Source organism: Sander lucioperca, chromosome 2 (genome assembly GCF_008315115.2).
Source record: "Sander lucioperca isolate FBNREF2018 chromosome 2, SLUC_FBN_1.2, whole genome shotgun sequence".
NCBI classification, from domain to species: Eukaryota; Metazoa; Chordata; class Actinopteri; order Perciformes; family Percidae; genus Sander; species Sander lucioperca.
The window spans coordinates 32,671,312-32,680,966 of record NC_050174.1 but is presented as its reverse complement, the minus strand read 5'-3'; the positions used below and the strand labels follow the sequence as shown (position 1 = coordinate 32,680,966).

Genomic DNA, 9,655 nt, shown 5'->3' with positions numbered 1-9,655 from the left:
TTGGCCAGGATGCTCTGGCTCATGCGTGGCCGGAGGGTCTTCTCTATGCCTTTCCACCGTTTCCTCTGATCTTGCAGACACTTCTCAGAGTGCTTAATCAGGGCCACAGCCTTCTTCTGGTGGCCCCCTTCTGGCCAGCCAGGACTTGGTTCTCCCTGCTTCCCAGTCTCTGCTGCAAGGTGCCCTGGCGCCTCCCCGGCAGGGAAGACCTCCTGCCTTCAGCGGTGGGTTTGGGCGCTGAAGGTCCTGACCCGCTGTTGACAGATTGCGTAGAGCCTGTCAGAAATACTATCCTAACATATCCCAACTAATAACACTGTTGGGTGCCACAGGTTTGTATCCCGCTTCTTGAAAGGGGCTCTGAGGTTGCATCCCACGAGCGCCCCCAAGGGCTTCTGCATGGGACCTGCCCCTGGTGCTGGATGCCCAATGCTCTTCTCCCTTTGAACCCTTGGCACAGCTGAGGTGGTTGTCAGCCAAGGCTGCGTTTCTCCTTGCCATCACTTCTGCAAAACGTGTTGGCGAGCTACATGTCTTGTCCGTGAGTGATTCCTGTTTGAGATGGAACTCGGTTGGCTCAGGTGTCACTTTGTGGCCTAATACGGCGTTCCTCCCTAAAGTGCTGGCACGCTCACACCTCAATCAGCCTTTCCACTTGGCACATTTTGACCCCCCTTCAGGAGAAGGAGGGGTTGAGTCTGTTGTGCCCAGTGTGGGCCCTTAGGGCTTATGTGAATGCTACCACCTGCATACATCAGTCTGAGCAATTTTTTGTCTGTTATGGTGGTCGTATGAAAGGCTGTGCTCTCTCAAAGCAGCACCTGTCCCACTGGATTGTGGAGGCCATTGCCTCTGCATACAGAGCGAGTGGTCAATCCCTACCATCCGGAGTGAAATGCCGCTCTACCAGGAGTGTTTCCACGTCATGGGCAACTTTGAGAGGTGTGCTCTTGGAGGAAATATGTGCTGCGGCCTCATGGGCGTCGCCGAGCACGTTCTCACGTTATTACAGGGTGAATGTTGCCACCCCTCATCCATTGGGAGTGGTTCTCTGCCTGAGGTCCTCTGCTGCATCCTTGCGAGGTGGGTAATCAGGCTTCCTCATGATTCTGTTGGTATGAGTCGTCCAGTGTTAAGCACTGCCTCTGGTGGACAGTAAGGATGTAATAGAACAAAAGTTACGAATGTAACTACGGTTCTATGAATCCTGGATGACCACCAGAGTTCTTGGTCACTCGGAATCTTGCGACCCCGGGAGAAGATTCTGTAGGAATGAGCTCGGGGTTGACACCGGAACTTAATACCTTGGCTAGGGTCACCCTGAGGTCACAGGTGACTTTGTTGATATAAATACTCGACCTGCGCAAGCGCGATACAGAATATATTTAGTGTTAAGCACTGCCTCTGGCGGTCATCCAGGATTCATAGAACCGTATTTATATTCGTAACTTTCAATTTCCCACTATCACTACCATTATTCACACTCAACCTCTGTCTGTGTTGTGTTGAAGCCCAGAGCAGCAGCTCACACCTGACTTTGTTGAAGCTGAACCTGAAACTGAAACTGAACCTGGACCTGAATCTGGACCTGAACCTGGACCTGAACCAGAACCCAGCTGTGTGTCCATGAAGAGTGACTGGTCTAAGGATTTGCCTATCTTCTTTAATGATGGTCGTCACTCTGTTGATCCAAGGTGAGGATTTAAAACTGAGAAAAACAAAACTGAATGTTTGTGTTAGATTCTCAATTGTAAAGTATCTGCAAGTTTAAACTTGTCTCCTCCAGAATCTTTGGTCTGAACTGGACTTTAGCAAGCAGGCCACCCATAATCCTTTACTAGGGCAGGTGGCCTTGCCAAGAATCACAGAACAGCAGGGGGCAAACCACAAGCAACCTAGTCCTTACCATCCATATCTGATAGTGATCTACAAGATGCAGCCCACCTGTGTGTTTCACATGGATTCACTCTGTAGCTTTAAAACTGTTGAGTTTCAGTGAAAACACTGTTCTCCTGAATGGCATGACAAAACAATGAGCAAATATTTTTTTTAAATGTATCCACAATCCATTGTTGCACAGTGTAGATTATATTCAGTTTTTATGTGTTTCTAGCAGGAGAAAGCTTGAAGAACCAGAACCCAGCTGTGTGTCCATGAAGAGTGACTGGTCTAGGGATTTGTCTATAAACTTCAAAGATGGACGTTACGCTGTTGATCAAAGGTGAGGATTTAAAACTGAGAACAAAAGAAACTGTGCTGCCTTCCAGTTGGTCTGATCCATTAAACACTGTTGATTTTCTTTCCAACCTGTTCAGCTTTGGGGCATCATTCTCTGGTGCCGTGTACTCATGTTTTGTACTAATATTCAGTTGTTTTCATCAGACAATATTTTCTGTTGTTTTAGATGTGGTTCAGCCCAATATTCACTTGTTTTGTGTTCACACTGAGTTTGTTCAAACAAACCAAAAGAAGTCCTTAGTGAAAGACACTACTTTTTTTCGTAATGGAAAACCAAAAAAGGCGAGTGGAGTCGAGGCGTGTCGAGCAGGTACCATGTAATGGAAAAGCGGCATTAGTTTGCTTCTTAGTTCTTCTTGTTGAATCACAGTGGGATCAGCAGTACAACCAATAATTTAATGTCAGGGGAAACCATCTGATTCAATGTTGTAATCAACACTTTAAGTCAGAGGACCTTTACCTTGTGTTTGTCTCTGTGTGGACAGACATGATGTGAGCTAATTCTTCCTGATTCCTCCACAGACTGGACCAGGAGATCTCAGAGGTTCCCAGCAGTCAGTCTACCCAGCAGCATCAAACACACCTGGACTCCATCTTTATGGTCTGTAAATGTACAACAACTACTTTTACATCTATGCTGTTCACAATCATCTGGTGCACTTTTTAGACCAGAGGATTGTCAGTCTGTCCAACATGGATCTGATGTTTGCTTCCATGATTTCAGTTTGATTTGATTCATATAATCTTCTGTTCCAGCTGCTGGAGGACGACATTGTCACGTTTGTGAAGAACGAGCTGAAGAAGATCCAGAAGGTTCTGAGTCCAGATTACCCAGAATACCCAGACAGTCATAGGGAGGGTGAGGAGGTGTTGGACGGTGAGGATGAAGATCAGAGGAGGAGCAGCAGAGAGGCATTTCTGAAGATCACACTGCACTTCCTGAGGAGAATGAAGCAGGCCGAGCTGGCTGACCGTCTGCACAGCAGTAAGAGGATTTATATCTTTAGGGGAAGTAAACTGCCATATGTACTTTATAAATCATGTATTGATCTTCTTCTTCTTGTGTGTTCTTACAGGAAGTCCTGCTGGAGTTTGTAAGCGTAAACTCAAATCTAACCTAAACAAGAAGTTCCAGTGTGTGTTTGAGGGGATTGCTAAAGCAGGAAACCTAACCCTTCTGAATCAGATGTTCGCAGAGATCTACATCACAAAGGAAGGGACTGCAGAGGTCAATGAAGAACATGAGGTCAAACAGATTGAAACAGCATGCAGGAAACCAGACAGACCAGAAACAACAATCAGACAAGAAGACATCTTTAAAGCCCCACCTGGAAGAGATGAACCAATCAGAACAGTGATGACAAAGGGAGTGGCTGGCATCGGGAAAACAGTCTTAACACAGAAGTTCACTCTGGACTGGGCTGAAGGCAAAGCCAACCAGGACATCCAGTTCACATTTCCATTCACCTTCAGAGAGCTGAATGTGCTGAAAGAGAGAAAGTACAGCTTGGTGGAACTTGTTGATCGCTTTTTTAGTGAAACCAAAGAAGCAGGACTTTGCAGGTTTGAAGAGGTTGTGTTCATCTTTGACGGTCTGGATGAGTGTCGACTTCCTCTTGACTTCCTCAACACTAAAATCCTGACTGATGTTACAGAGTCCACTTCAGTGGATGTGCTGCTGACCAACCTCATCAGGGGGAATCTGCTTCCCTCTGCTCGCCTCTGGATAACCACACGACCTGCAGCAGCCAATCAGATCCCTCCTGGGTGTGTTGACATGGTGACAGAGGTCAGAGGGTTCACTGACTCACAGAAGGAGGAGTACTTCAGGAAGAGATTCAGAGATGAGGAGCAGGCCAGCAGAATCATCTCCCATATCAAGACATCACGAAGCCTCCACATCATGTGTCACATCCCAGTCTTTTGCTGGATCACTGCTGCAGTTCTGGAGGACATGTTGAAGACCAAAGAGGGAGGAGAGCTGCCCAAGACCCTGACTGAGATGTACATCCACTTCCTGGTGGTTCAGTCCAAAGTGAAGAACATTAAGTATGATGGAGGAGCTGAGACAGATCCACACTGGAGTCAAGAGAGCAGGAAGATGATCGAGTCTCTGGGAAAACTGGCTTTTGAACAGCTGCAGAAAGGCAACCTGATCTTCTATGAATCAGACATGACAGAGTGTGGCATCGATATCAGAGCAGCCTCAGTGTACTCAGGAGTGTTCACACAGATCTTTAAAGAGGAGAGAGGACTGTACCAGGACAAGGTGTTCTGCTTCATCCATCTGAGTGTTCAGGAGTTTCTGGCTGCTCTTTATGTCCATCTGACATTCACCGACTCTGGAGTAAACCTGCTGACAGAAGAACAAACATCATCATGGCTGCCTAAAGTCTTCAGAGAAAAACTAAAACATCTCCACCAGAGTGCTGTGGACAAGGCCTTACAGAGTCCAAATGGACATCTGGACTTGTTCCTCCGCTTCCTCCTGGGTCTTTCTCTGCAGACCAATCAGACTCTCTTACGAGGCCTGCTGACACAGACAGGAAGTAGCTCACAGACCAATCAGGAAACAGTCAAGTACATCAAGAAGAAGCTCAACGGGGATCTGTCTGCAGAGAGAAGCATAAATCTGTTCCACTGTCTGAATGAACTGAATGATGGTTCTCTAGTGGAGCAGATCCAACAGGCTTTGAGATCAGGATATCTCTCCAAAGCTAGCCTGTCTCATTCTCAGTGGTCAGCTCTGGTCTTCATCTTACTGTCATCAGAAAAAGATCTGAACGTGTTGGACCTGAAGAAATACTCTGCTTCAGAGGAGGCTCTTCTGAGACTGCTGCCAGTGGTCAAAGCCTCCAAAAAAGCTGTGTAAGTACAGCGATAGTTAGAGTCATATATCATAACTTAAATGCTTTGCTGTCTTTTCAACTTCTTGATTGCTTTTTCTTTATTACCGTCTCTTCAGGCTGAGTGGCTGTAACCTGTCAGAGAGAAGTTGTGAAGCTCTGTCCTCAGTTCTCAGCTCTGAGTCCTCTAGTCTGAGAGAGCTGGACCTGAGTAACAACAACCTGCAGGATTCAGGAGGGAAGCTGCTGTCGGCTGGACTTCAGAGTCCACACTGTAAACTGGAGACTCTCAGGTCAGATCAAGTTAATATAATAATGTTGCATATGATGTAGATGTAGAGATCACAGAATGTATATAAAGATGTAGTGACTGGGTTTCCCACAGAATATATGTTAGTTAAGGTAGTGGGGTGGGGTTTGCTGTCAGACTGTTTATGTGTGTGTGTGTGTGTGGGGGGGGGGGGGTCCTTAACGATACTGTTTTCGATACCATATGTCTTAAAGTACATTTCAAGATCAACAAAAATACATTAAACACAAAACTTTTATTTTTCACCCTAATTGTGACTCAAAACAGTTATCAAAATAAAAAAAATATGGTAACACTGCTCACTCAGAGTAACATTAATAAAACTGGTTGTGCTTTTGGATAGGGTGTTGGAGCTCCGCTCTCTGTCAATATGCAGAGAGGACAGATAAGCTTGCGTTTATGCGTTCAGACGCTTTTAAAACCGAGATTTGGCACCGAAAGATAAATAATTTTTCGATACTCATAGGATGGGAGTATTTTCAGTCGGTACCATAAAAGTTTTGAAGTTCGGTGCCCACTGCCCAGCCTTATAAGGGAGAAAACAGGACAGAGTAACACGGCGGATATCGTTCTCTTTTTTTTTTTTTTTTTTTGACGACAACATAGTTAAAGCGGCAGACATGTCTTGTTTAGGCGGCCGCCTTAACTACAAGTGCTGCTTTTTTTTCTGATAATACTTTAGTCCAGACTCAACCTATGCAATTTTCACATTTTAATATTACTTCTTGTTCGTTATTGTCTCTTCAGGCTGAGTGGCTGTAACCTGTCAAAGAGAAGCTGTGAAGCTCTGTCCTCAGTTCTCAGCTCTGAGTCCTCTAGTCTGAGAGAGCTGGATCTGAGTAACAACAACCTGAAGGATTCAGGAGGGAAGCTGCTGTCGGCTGGACTTCAGAGTCCACACTGTAAACTGGAGACTCTCAGGTCAGGATTCAACAACCTGTTCAACTGATGGTCACCTAAATCCTGATTTGCATTAATAGATAAACTCGTAACGTGCCTAAGATTGTCTCTGCTTGTATGGTTTCAAACAGTTGTGTTTATTTAGTTTCATTTCTTTCCATGTTTTATGTTGTTTTCTTCTCACTCTGTTGTTGGAACTTGAAATATCAGACAGGAATCAGAGAGCTACCAGTAATGTTGTCAGATTGTTGATGGACATTAGTGGGTGTTTGATTGTGAGTAGAAAGAATCAGTGATAATGTTAATGTAACCCCACAGTATCATCAGATCATGTGACATGTTCTGTGTGTTTGCAGTCTGTCAGGCTGTCTGATCTCAGAGGAAATCTGATCTCCTCTGATCTCAGCTCTGAACTCCAACCCCTCCCATCTGAGAGCGCTGGACCTGAGCTACAATCATCCAGGAGACTCAGGAGTGAAGCTGCTGTCGGCTGGACTTAAGGATCCACTCTGGAGACTGGACACTCTCAGGTATAAACACTGGATGAACATTATTCAGCGCTGCTAGCTCTGATGCTAACCGTGCATTTAGTTTCCCATGATGCTTTGGGAGCTGCTTGTTTTTGTCTTGTAAACCAATGGAAGACAGGTCCGTCGCACATTAGGCCCATATAAGGCTGTCAATATGTCATCCAAGGGTCAACAACGATTGTTTATTGTGAGGAGAGATCACTCGAAGTCAGAATAGTAAGATGTGACCAAAGATCGTCTATTACCGTTCTAAACCGCTCTACAGAGAAGAATGGCATCACTGTTTTGAGTTTTGGCATAAGTTTGGGCCTTTTTGAAGAAATGCAAATAGTTTGTCCTTTATATGAGTTATAATGTTCAATATGTTTATTTTTGCACTGGATGACTCAATATATATAGGAGAACTGTTTTAGACAACACTTGTGCTTGTGTAGCATTGCTGTGTGTGTGATATCAATAAATATGACATTATTATTTTGAGTATTGGCACAAGTGAATGTCATGAGGGCAAAAGCGTCTGGACTTTTTTTTTTGAAGAAATGTAGATATTTTGTAAACTGTATAAGTTTTCACAGTTTGACTCCCAAGACATATAAGAAGTGTTTTAGACAGGATATTGGCTTAGCTTGTATTGCTGTGCGTGTGATATCAATACATATCTGTGAGATTCATGTTCTGTTTTATTTATTTATTTGTCACTATGGTCCTACAACCTTTTTTTACATTCAAGTGACCTCACTGCAGCACAAATATTCTGATAGATTGACAGGGTTGATGTTTTACAAGCTTTTTTAATCTCTACAGAGAAAGGTCCATGTACCTTGAAACTACTAACCTCAGGACAGGACTTTTGAGATGTATTTCTCCAGCTTTCAGACTGTTCCTTCATCAGTGTAGAATAATGTGTGAGAGTGATGTAATGCCCCCCCCCCCCCTCCCCCTCCTCCTTTCAGGGTGGAGCCTGCTGGAGTCAGATGGTTGACACCAGGTCTGAGGAAGTGTAAGTCTGTTTTACATTTCATTCATAGAACTATGACATCACTCATTCAACCCTCTGATGTCATCATCAAAGTGCTGATAGGTTAATAACTGCAGCTGTGTTGTGTCTCGTTCTCTCCATCAGATTCCTGTGAACTCACGCTCAACACAAACACAGTGAACAGAAACCTCAAACTGTCTGACAACAACAGGAAGGTGACATATGTGGACGAGCAACAGCCATATCCTGATCATCCTGAGAGGTTTGACTACTGCTATCATCAGCTGCTGTGTAGAGATGGTCTGACTGGTCGCTGTTACTGGGAGGTCGAGAGGAGAGGAGAGGTTGTTATATCAGTGAGTTACAGAGGAATCAGGAGGAGAGGACGCAATGCTGACCGTGTGTTTGGAAATAATGATCATTCCTGGAGTCTGATCTGCTCTGATGTTGATTACTCTGTCTGTCACAATGGCATGCCAACAGACCTCTGTCTCTCCTCCTCCTCTGTCTCTGGTAGAGTAGCAGTGTATGTGGACTGTCCTGCTGGCTTTCTGTCCTTCTACACAGTCTCCTCTGACTCACTGATACACCTCCACACCTTCAACACCACATTCACTCAGCCTCTTTATCCTGGGTTTGGGTTTGGGTTACGGTTGTGTTCCACGTCATATGGTTCCTCAGTGTCTCTGTGTCCTGTGGAGGACGGAGAGTCTCCTCCTGTCAGAGAACCAAACAGTTGAGTCTGATCAGGATCATCAGCTGATGTTAGTGAGGAGAATGTGGGTATCACCAATGATTTCCTGAATGGATTAGATTCTGCTCCAAACAGCTAAATGACATGTAATGCTCTTCATCATCGTCTCCAAAAGCTGCATTCAGCAACGACCTCGCTGCTTATCTGACAGCTTTAGTTCCTTTACACATTCAGATTATTAAAACTAAATATAATCAGATCATAAATGATGATGTATTATTACAGATTACTAGCTGCAGCATTAAATTCATCAGTCATTAGAAACCAGTAATATCATACTGTTTATTCTGCAGAATCACCACTTTTACTTTTTGTACTTTAACTTTAAGTATTTTTATGCTGATACTTTTGTACTTTTACTTATTTCTACACTGTGGTATCAGTACTTTTACTTGATTAGTTTGTGGTGTATATTATATTCTTATTTTTTATTATGATATAATATTTTTATTTTGTTTTTATAATTCTAAGAGTCAGTCGGTTTTGTTGTTAGTAAACCTCCGTACAGATCTGGGGTCTCATTTATAAATGAGTGTAGGATCTTTACTAAAAGTGTACATACATCCAAAAGCCAAAAATGGCGTATGCCAAAAAAAAAAAATCAGATTTATAAAACCGTGCGTACGCACATCTGTAAGCAATGTTCCCTTTATAAATCAGAGTTTACCCACAAGTGTGCATACATGAATCAGCCTCTTATCCCGCCCTGTACACGCCCATTTTTTAACCATAAATAGTCAATGCAAAGCACCTCATAAATTCTGATGAGTGTGTTAATGACCCTGGCGTGTGATTGTTCTTTCGTTACGCTGAATCATGACGACAGGTGGGGAAAAGCAATTAAGCGTAACTTCGCGTTGCCCTCTCTACTGGACCCAATTCAGTACATAGATCCAAGAGCACAGCTTTAGGGAATTTAAATCGTCATCGTCATGGTCCAGTCATCGTCATGGTCCAGTCATCGTCATGGTTCAGTCATCATCATGGTCCAGTCATCGTCATGGTCCCTTAAGCCTCTTTCGCTCCTGATTCTCTTCTGATTCTTCCATTGGCGTGGTCCTCCTGCAGGGCCAGCAATACCATAATGCAGCGTTATGC

At 44.1% G+C, this 9,655-nt stretch overlaps 1 pseudogene; it reads left to right on the top strand.

The window, feature by feature from the left end:
* Positions 1-880: 880 nt before the first annotated feature.
* On the top strand, positions 881-8,598 carry LOC116062320 (annotated as a pseudogene).
* Positions 8,599-9,655: the final 1,057 nt, after the last annotated feature.